The following is an 11,518-nucleotide window of genomic DNA, read 5'->3' on the forward strand; positions in this document are numbered from 1 at the left end:
ACAACAAAGACCCGAAACGGGTTATGTGCGCGCAGCCGCGAGGAGACGTCAGCTTTGTGGGTGGTCCTACCCCGCTCACTGCAAAAGCAGTTTCTGAGCGGTCGGCGCCCGCCGTATCGGACGGTGTTGGAACGCCCGGTGCCGAGCTGCAATACCAGTGAGCTCGTAGCGGCCCCCGTGGCCCCAGGCCACCCGGCTCCGGGAGCCGCGACTCCCAGAGTCGAAAAAGAGACATTAGAGGAAATATACAGAGAAACTCGGACAACCCACGCGGCTTCCGTACTCACTCACTTCGGGCTCGGCGACTCCGCGGGCGCTAGGCCTCGTGCTCCCTCGATGCGGACCAAGTGATTCTCGCGAAGAAACTCCAGGGAAAATTGTGCTGAGCATGTCGAAAAGTTCAAACATGCTGCAGCGCAATACACCTCGCACTCAAGAAAGCATGCCGCAGGTCCTAGCGATCGAAATTCACTCTACGCCTAGCACTTGTCAACTACGGACAAGGAGCGTTCCTCGAACCAAAGTGACAGTCGTCCAAAGTTCCAAGAGCAGGCCCCACGTTGGGCTGCCAGATGTGGGGTTTGTGTGGGGAGATAAGTACGTTCTCCCCACTCAATCGCGGCTGACACGGTTCAAAGCCGCCCGGACCCCACCCCGTGATCGCGTACGCTACCGAGCGGTCGCCGACCACGGCGGGCCTTGCTCTGGGGGAACAAAGGAACGACACATTGGCTGACGCAAGCAGGCATTTATTGCTACAGCAACAATAACGCCAGCTAGCAACAAGGTAAGCTATTGAATTGAGGTCGTCCGACTCACCAGCAAGGTTCCGAACGAATGTTCGCCCGCGCTAGGGCAAGGGATATAAACTCCGCAGGCCGGACGGGACGAGTACGGGAGCCTGTCTCCCCGTCGCTTCTTCGCTCCACCGGCGAAGAGCGGAACGCGAGCGACGCGCCCGCTCGCGCCGATGATCCCAGCCCAAGACCTCCTCTCCCGCGCGGGCTTTGGCGGTCTCCGAGCAGCGATGCTGGCGCCCTCTCCAGCCAAGTAATGTAACTCACAAGGGAATGCGCTCAGCCTCGAGGTAATACCGCCGCTGCACGGTGCCTCGCGGGAAAGCAAACTCAGGGGGCGGCAGGGCAGGTCCCCACAAGCTCTGGCACTAACATTTTTTTTGGCGGCGTGCTTCCTTCCGATGTCTGTAAAAAACAGTGGTTTAGAGACCTTTCCAACATGTCGACACGTTTACGCAATATCTGTTCCAGATGAACGGTCTAGGTGTAACGAAAATCGCTTCCTTTTAATACAAAGCTGAGCAGCAGGCAATGCCGAGTAACAAGAGCTTGCTGGAAGCACAGAAAAAGTGTGAAACCACTGCTCATGCCAGATAGTTTATTTTTTCAGCAGGAAGGCAGACAAAATGACTCAGGGAGCCACAACGGGAGGTGTGACTTCATAGGTGCACCGCACTGAGCCCAGGCCAGAATATGTGAGCAGTGATTTCTGGCTAATGCGATGTAGAGCCTGTTGCCAATTTTTTCAGCCTCTCAAAAGAATTCGTCGCCAAGGAGAAGCTCGGAAACACATAGACCAAATGCACCGCAAGAGTAGGTCGAGAAGTTTTCGTGCCCTAACTTGACCTCTCAGTCACGGACATCTATATCAATCTCATTACAGATAGTTACGTTCGGGTAAACCCTGGTTTCTGAAAACAAAAAAAAACTCTTTCTTTAATATATTTCAAAATTTATACTGCGTTTTTTGAATGCTTGATCGTGTTCGCTGTTTGTGTTTCTTGCAAATTTCGCACAATTTTGTACAATTGCTCTAAGTAGAAAGGGTACAATAATTATCTTAGTATTTTTTAAAACAACTGATTGTGGTTGCAACCAAATATCACCGGCAAGAATGAGTGAGGCAAATTTACGTGTGCTGTGCTAATTTGCGCCCTTGGTGAAAAAGGGGGAAATAAGCAGACTAAGTAGAAAATGGTACCAGTAGTTTTTGATACACTAGGCAGATAATTCTACACTAACAGGTGCGCCTATTCGCGACTCCAGAAAATGTTACCTGTCTGCTCTACACGGTACAACACAAGTAAATCTGTCAGTCCGGTCCTTGTCCACGCTGTAAAAAATTTTTGTACCTATAACGTAGACTTTGTACGTTTTAAAAACGGAACCATCTCTGCTTTGGATGAAAAGTAGGGAATCACCGTACTTCAGTCGAGTAATGAAGGAAACGTCCGCGTTCCCCCGTAGTCTTAGCAGGAGGAAAAACCTAAACATTCTATTTTAGGGATCAAAACTTAACACAACACGATGGTGGACCCTATCGGCGTTCTGTGTCACCAAACGTACACATACCTTGCTTAAGAGCAGAAAACACAATGCCACATTTACACGACGAACCGTTGGCCCACGAACTATAGGCGTCACATGACGTCCTATTTCCAATCCGTATGGTTTACGCTTAGCCACCAATTCCCGCAAACTAGCCTGGCGAATGACCGTGAGCATGTATAATGAGATTAACCCAACGTGCAAAGGTCAAGATCCGAGGATGCGTGATAATCGGATTAGAACCAAGTAACGCATAATGTTGCCTCCACGTTGAGCGATCGGTACAAACTGTGAGCAACGTTAAATATGCTATAAAGTTAAAACCCTATAATGTTAAAAGAAGATCGTTGACTTCATAAAAAAATGTTTCGCCACATTGCTATCCACATGACAGGGTAACATTTAATAAAATGCTACTGCAACATTTGGTTTCTGTGAGAAATTCAGCGTAATGAGGTCAACAGTAACAAAATATTTAGACACAGACAACGGTTAGACAACTTCTCTAAACTGAAATTGAACACAAGCTGAAAATACATTCCAAAAATGATGAAAGTGCACAACGTGAAAACCGAATTTATTCGGCCATTTGGCAACCAAACGAACCACTGAGAAAACCAAACGTATGGGCAAACAAATATGTGAAAGCAGTGCAATGTAGCAGTCACATTTTTGCTACACAACCATCAATCAAAAATGCTAACTCCTTCTTGGACAACAAAAGCACAGGCACAACAAAATATTGCTCATTGCAATGTTTAATTTAGTAGGTACTATTGCCGCCCATTCATGCCTGCTCTTCCTGAAGATAAATCAAACGCCGCCAAAAATCAGTGAGAAGCCACAATTGCCGCAGTGACATACATGTTCACCATCGATGCGGTTCCCTCATCCTGAGTAGGAAATAATAGCAGTTTTTTTTCTGGAAATACTCTGTATGCATGAATTTTCTATCCATCTTTTACTTAGCTTGCACTGACACGACCCGTCGTGTACTCGGCAGCTTTGAGAAACAAGTGGGCCAGGTAATAGCCACAGAAGACTGTAGAACCTTGCTAACTTGCAAAAGATCAACGGTCAGAGAGAAAAAGTCGACGAAAAAATGAGGAGTTCCTTATTTGCACTATATTTTTTATGGTACTAAGAATGTGGCTAAGATATGGCATGAACGTTTTTTTTTCTGTTCACTTACAAACTTTATAGCCTTTGCTAGCATATTACTTCGAGGTAAATTATGAAGCATGTCAGCTCTGTACAACATGCTGTAAGGCTTACGAAATGTTCTCCCTGCACGGCGACCGCATGCCTCTTAGATGCGGTAAAGTTTATTTCTACCAAACTAGCAAGTCTGTAAGATGACATACCGAGCCTCTGACATCCGAGATGTGCACCTTCCATGTAATTAGAGTGATTGAAGATGCTCCTGTTTGATGGCATTTCAGCTGCTGGGTGTGGAAGGACCAGATATGAAGGGCAACAGCTAGACACCAACTTTCTAAGCAACATCACAATAAGCAATGTGCCTTAGCTTTCCTTCTGTCCAAAAAAGAGTTTCATTTTCCACATTCTGTATTACCTAACTCCTTGCATGCGGTCATTTGGGCTTGCTGGGAGGTGCTTTTCAATGTTAAACTGCCCTCTGAACTCTGGCCTCAGTCCTCTGTACCTATGTTTTTTACTATCGTTCACTTTAAGTTGTGTATAAGTCATGCAGATCTCTACTTTTCTGTTTCCAACTGTCAGATCTTCTCTGCTTTCGTCGTGTCCATCATTGCATCCGACACCTTCAAGTCTGCTGTGCATAATCATCTTAATCTGTCTATTACACATCTATTTTTGTTAGTCATCCTATCGAAAAATCTCATATGGATGCATATGTGTCTCGTATAAATTTATATGTGTCTAATATGTGGTCATACGAGTTGATATGCGTCCAATATGTGTTTCGTATGGGCTGATATGTGTCCTTCGTATCCCTCGTATTGGCTTGTATGTGTCCTTCGTATCCCTCGTATGGGCTGATATGTGTCCTTCGTATACCTCGTATGGGCATATGTGTCCTTCGTATCCCTCGTATGGCTGATATGTGTCCTTCGTATGCCTCGTATGGGCATATGTGTCCTTCGTATGCCTCTATGTGCTGATACGTGTCTATCGTATCAGTTGTTTGAGCCGAAATATGAATCTCGTATCACCCGAATGGGCCGATGTGTCTTTCGTATCACTCATTTGAGCCAATAGGCAGCTCTCGTATCACTCATATGGGTGCACTGCGTCTCTCAGTCAGCTGATATTGTCACGGACTCAAAGCCGACAAAGTTGGCAGTGGCGCGGCACGGAGCGCTAGCGCTAGGCCCACCGCCATTAAATCATTCCATCGCCATCTGTTATGTAGTACTGTCTTCACCTGCTTGCCGTCACGTAACATTTGGCGTTAGGTGCGGAGTTCATCCCCATCCTGGTCCAGGAGCTTCGGCGTCCTGCGTGTGCCGTGGTCGTCGGTCGTGTGTTCCAGCCCGCACCGCCCGGTTCTGCCCCAGCCCGCCAGACCCGAACCGACCATATCGTTCACCCCAGCCCCGTCCCCTGCCCCGAGCAGAAGACAACACAACTTGACGACGCCGCCGCTACTCGAGCCTATGACCCCACCGACCCTAGAAGCCGCCAACATTTTGAACACAGCCCCTGCCCATGCCGTTCGGTGCGTTCATGGGCCTCGGCCGTCGGTTCATGGTGACCAAGCTAGCTACGGCCCGGAAGCTTCCTGGACCAGCGCTCATCTGATCATCATCTGTTCATCTCTTTCATCGTGACGGCAAACCCATCTTCTCTTCTGTGTTCATCTGTCCTGTCACGCTCATCGTCACGCCCTGCGTTTCGTCTTCACTGCCGGTCTTTCAGTTCGGGTGATCGGGACGATCGCTCGGCAGCCCCGGGTAGTGTCACAGACCCGAAGACGACAAAGTGGGCAGTGGCGCGGCACGGAGCTCTCGCGCTAGGCCCACCGCCATTAAATCATTCCATCGCCATCTGTTATGTAGTACTCTTCACCAGCTTGCCGTCACGTAGCAATATGTGTGTCTTTTATAAGGCTCGTATGAAATAAATAAATAACATTTCATCTTGTCATTCACGCGGTGCACTTGAGCTCATAATTAAAGAACACAGGTGATCAAATTAGATCCCTCTAACATGGTGGGATGTTAAATCCCAAGTATAGTACCATTTTACGCTGTATCAACTTAGCACATGAATGGAAAAGCATATGGCATTCCAATACTGTCCTGTTTCAAAGCTACATCTCAGCTGAAGCACACATATTCGAAAAAAGTTTTAGAACACCCTCAGGAAAAGTAAAATTAAGCCAAGGACACCATCTAAAATAACAGATAATGAGGCCACAAAACATTGGTCCATGGGATAAATGAGTCAAGTAGCTTCCAATAATAAGGAAGTGACTATACGGATGCAAAAATTTCCCATAAATATATCCCAAGCTTGAGATTTGTGTTGAATAATTTGCCTCCTTGTCTATAACATGCTAATTACTGAAAGTGAAAAAAATTATTATAAACAAATCTGCAGATGTCTTTTTTCAGAGGTGTAATCCATTTTTTGATATCGTCCCCCACTTACACTGATGTTCTCGCGTCATCGATGCACTATTGTTGTTTACATGCCCTCAGAGAAGAATGAGGCTGATGGCCCCAACTGGACACTAAAGGTCTTCAAATGTTTCTTCAGCTACGGAATAGCCAGTAGCTACAAGGCACTAGGTCAGAACTATTGGTGGGTGATGCAGAACATACAGAAACTGCAGCCTATTCAACACGGCAGTATTGCCATCTAACTTGTTGTCATGCCAAGCATTGTCAGGTTAAATGATAGATTTTTTAGGACAAACATTAAGAAAGAGTGCATGGTCCTTCAGCATACCAAAGTTCAAGAATGCCCGCAATAACCGTCTGCTTAATGTGACAATCATCACAAATAAATTCATCCACATGTGCCACGAGCTCAGATGCGAGATGCAGACAGTGGGCATCCACTGCACTCCTCGTCTTTCACCCTCAACACAGCTGGATCTTGCATGTACGTACAGTTTGTACCCACCTTCTGACTGGAAACATAACATACCCATTACCATAAACTGGACTCATTCGATGGTGGATAATGATAGGGAGAACACCTTCTGCCATCAAAAATTTGGTTTCGAAAAACTGTTATAACCGTACACTGATGTATACTAACATTTTCCTTGTGACTACTTCAATATCAGTGGTGCCATGTGCAAAATGAAAATATCATGAAAAGTGGGAACAGAAAACTTTCTTTTCATTGTAATGTCTTTCCCTTTCATGAGGTAATAAATGTGTTACAGACCAGGAGGTAAAAATATACTGATCACCCCTCGTATAAACAGAATCCACCAATACCATCTGTTTAATGAAACAACCCTACATAATACACAAAAACACTACATATATACTATATCATGGAACAAGAGTAAGAGTTTTGTACATAGACCACACGAACAACACAGCAGCAAGTGACATACAATATTAGTTACATTTCTCCATACTTACTATACTCAAATACAACTGAAGAATGAAGTGGCAGATGCCTCTCAAAAGACCAGGCATTGTAATGAGCATGGAGGAGGAGGACACAAGCAGCAGTGCATGCGAGTTTTGATGATGACGATGAGATGTGAGCCCATTAACAGGCTAATGTGATCCATTAAATGTCTGCGTATACAAGCCGAGCACATCGAGCACTGCCACAATGAGATTAGCAAAAATGAGAATGACAATGTCTCTATGAGCTATTGTAGACGCCATGGTGGAGGGCTCCAGATTAACTTCAATTGCATATGCGCTGACAAAGCACAGCAAAGAGGCGTGTTTTCCACTTCACCTATATCAACATGTGGCTGCTCTCGCCTGGATTTGGCTCAGCTTCGTTGGGCATAGACCACTATGGAGTGAATAAATGCCCATTCAAACAACTGTGACGTGACAACTAAAGAACTGAATATGGGCAGGTAATGACAAAAAAGTGGGCCATATATGCCCTCTTCACTGTGTGAACATGTCACCCATCTGAAAACAAACATAAAAATAAAAAGGCATCAAGTGTCGCCTGCTGAAGAAATAAACAACCTAAACACTAGTACACCTTCATTCACAGAAATGGAGCTACCTCTCACAAGGCAATGGGTGTGGTAGGCATGCAGCAACCAAATTATATAGTGTGCACCATCCTGATTGACTCAGGTTGTCGTACCTTCGATGCAAACAACTTGCGAAGTGAATTATAGAGAAGCATTTGCCACTTCATTCTTCAGTTGTATTCAACTATAGTTTACACAACACACAAAAGAAAATACTGCTTCTCAAAGGGACACTAAGGACTTGTCCCCATAATTTCTGTTCTTAGTAAAATTATGTTGCATTGGCCCTTTCTAACCATTCTGTTATTCTGTTAACCAATCTATTACTAGGGCCGAGTACCCGTGTGTGTCTTCTTTTCTTGCAGAAATGAAGGGTTTATTTGAGATATGTCAATAAAAGAATTCCAAAAAGTTCCTATAGTTCGACGAAAGCTATATATTCGGAAAAAAAACAATCCGGTATACACTGCGAAGTGCCTTCAAAGATCTTTCCTTACCGAATGCTTCGTCGGATCGAACATCTCTCAGAACACTTCGGATGTTTTAAACTTGTTTACCAATAGACATGAGCTTTGCGACCAATATCAGATATTCAATATGCAAGATATGCCCACTCCAGCGGGACGATCACGTATCTATAGGGCCGCCTACCCGTGTGTTTTTTTTTCTCTCGCAGAAATGAAGGGTTTATTTGAGATATGTCAATAAAAGAATTCAAAAATGTTCCTATAGTTCGACGAAAGCTATATATTCGGAAAAAACAATCCGGTATACACTGCAAACTGCCTTCAAAGATCTTGCCTGACCGAATGCTTCGTCGGATCGAACATCTCTCAGGACATCTCGGACGTTTTAAACTTTTTTACCAATAGACATCGGCTTTGCGACCAATATCAGATATACAATATGCAAGATATACCCACTCCAGCGGGCCGATCACATATCTCTAGGGCCGCCTACCCGTGTGTGTTTTTTTTTCTTGCAGAAATGAAGGTTTTAATGAGATATGTCAATAAAAGAATTCCAAAAAGTTCCTATATTCGACGAAAGCTATATATTCGGAAAAAAAAACAATCCGATATACACTGCAAACCGCCTTCAAAGATCTTGCCTGACCGAATGCTTCGTCGGATCGAACATCTCTCAGGACACCTCGGACGTTTTAAACTTGTTTACCAATAGACATCGGCTTTGCGACCAAAATCAGATATACAATACGCGAGATATACCCACGCCAGCGGGATGATCAGGTATCTATAAGGCCGCCTACCCGTGTGTGTTTTTTTTCTTGCAGAAATGCAGGGTTTATTTGAGATATGTCAATAAAAGAATTCCAAAAAGTTTCTATATTTCGACGAAAGCTATATATTCGGAAAAAAACAATCCGGTATACACTGCAAACTGCCTTCAAAGGTCTTTCCTTACCGAGTGCTTCATTGGATTGAACATCTCTCAGAAAACCTCGAATGTTTTAAACTTGTTTACCAATAGACATCGGCTTTGCGACCAATATCAGGTATACAATATGCGAGATATCCCACTCCAGCGGGCCGATCACGTATCTCTAGGCCCGCCTACCCGAGTTCAGGTGGGCTATACTCAAGAACCATGGAACAGGGGGGGGGGGGCAATGGGGAAGGTCGCCCCCCATTTTTCAAAGGGATGCGCCCCCCCCCCCCCCAATCTCCATTTGCTTCTACTTGGATCAGATTTCTGAAAACTGAAACACTTTAGTTCTAGGACTCTTTTAATTCAAAGCACAGTGGGGCTGCATGAGCTGCTTGGCTTAGTAGCCAGTTGTAAAGTATTTCGTATATGAGTAACCTAAACCGGTCACGTCCCCACAGAATTCGATCGACTATATATCGACCTGACCGTGTACATGATAATGATTAGCAGAATTTAAACAAACTATGCACAGGCTTTATTAATGAAATTGATCACTCCTCGTGCGTACAGCTTCCCACCTATGAGCTCCTCATTTCAATTAAATTTATATTGCCATAAATCTTTGCACCGTTTGTTCGTTCGCACTCACAACCTCCGGCACGCGGCTTTATCATTTTGTTTTGGAATGCGAGGTGCAACCAAACTTATGCCGTTGACCATGGCCACGTGCAAATGATTCCACATTTTTTCCAGATTCTTGCTGCTTTTGGTTCTTTATCTCGAAGTTTCCTTGCCAGCTTTAAATTCAGCACGACCAAGAACAGCATGGAATTCAGGTCGATGACCGCCGAGCACGCATAATTAAGCCTATTGCAGCAGCCGAGTAATACAGTTCTTAGTGGGCGTGAGTCAGCCCCTTAAACAGTTATTTTTGGAAGCCTTCTCGTTGTCTTCCTGACAGCTGGAGTGTCGTCACCGCAACGTGATACTTTGCATCAAGATTTGAACAGTGAAAAAAATATGTATATAAAATTTTGTTTATGTAAATGAGCAAAAAATAAATAATTAAAATAAGCTCGAAGTCTGCCCTCCCACTAAAGAAAAGAGTTTCGGAGTCCCTGGCTATACCAATTGTCTCGAGCATAGCCCAAACCTTCACCCGCTGCCATTACGACCCGGACGCGACAGCGGTGTGCCAGAGAACACTGCGAAACTATAATTATAGAGCTCCTCGATCACCTCGATCGAGGGCGCGGTTGGGCTACCCAGTTCCGTGTTCTGGCGCACACTAGCAATTTATTTTTGAGAGCCTCTTCCTCCTCGTACCTTGCACACTTCTGATTTTTTAACATAAATTCGTTCAGTGCATCAATTTACCTATTCAGTAATCTATATTTCCCCCTCTGCTGGTCCTAAGTCGCTGATTTCAGGTCAGTGGCAACATTATACTTATATCTACCACGCACCGTGCCAGAAAATACTTGTTTGCAGCAATTACAGACTTTTCAAGCACTTGCTGCATTTAGGGGAGTTCTAAAAGAAGTGTTTATTTTATCGTAGATAACACAGAAGTTGCTGTTTACAGCGCAGAGAACAGGGATGGGCCCAGCGTTATTTATGATCAAGAGCCGCGCAACAGGAACTTTTATATTTCGAAACCGAAACTGAAAATGTTCTAGCGTCATCTGACGGCTAGGCCCAGACTTTATAGGTGCTTCCTGTTTGTCGTAAGCCACAAAACTTTCTGCTTAAAGCACTAAGTAGAAAGCGCAAAGCACAATCAGGCACCGCGCGCCACAACAGCTTCCAGCTTTGAAACCAAAACCGAAGGCGATTTGTCACATAGCGACTACTTTGTGTAATGCAGTGGCGATCAAAAATCGCAGAACACTTCAGAAATTTAGGCTACAGCGATACCATAAAGCTCATACATGATAGAGCCCATAGAGTTACACTAAGCCACCCTATTCACACTCCATGGGCAGTCAAAGGTGCGAGACCGATTTGACGAGCTAGTTGGTTCTGCAGTTGGTTCTGCTTATGTTGGATCAACGCTCTATGGCCCGGCTTGACACGGACCTCATAACTATTTCCCCTTCAAAGTAGTATTTGTAACTTTTCAACTAAAAGTATTTCCTGGTGTGCAGAGCCCCGCGTCGTCTGCTACTACATGCGGTCAATCAGCAGTCAACTGGATGGCCGGATGCGCTGCACGAGGAGGCTGCGACATGGAGCGGTATAGAGATCACGGTCGGAGACGCAAGTTCTGCCGCAGGAAATAAATAGACGAAATTGAACGAATAAAACGTATTTATTATTCTTGTTTGTAACGAAGAGGTCATCATCATCATCGTATGCAGCGCCCTGTGCGGTGCGCGTAGCCAAGTCAATCCAAGTCTGCGGTCGTTTGCGTCCACCGTTTGCGTCATCACTCGTGTCGGTGTGTGTGGTTGTTAGTGTTATTAGATTGTGTGTTTTGCAGCCACATGTGACACTTCTACTATGGGTTCGTCAGCTGCGGCGAGCTATGCGTACGTGAAATACTTCGACCGACGGCGCAAAAGCTATCGTACACGTCTCTATGTCGTCCTTGTTTCCTTTGCGCTACACC

Source organism: Amblyomma americanum, chromosome 6 (genome assembly GCF_052857255.1).
Source record: "Amblyomma americanum isolate KBUSLIRL-KWMA chromosome 6, ASM5285725v1, whole genome shotgun sequence".
Taxonomy (NCBI): Eukaryota; Metazoa; Arthropoda; class Arachnida; order Ixodida; family Ixodidae; genus Amblyomma; species Amblyomma americanum.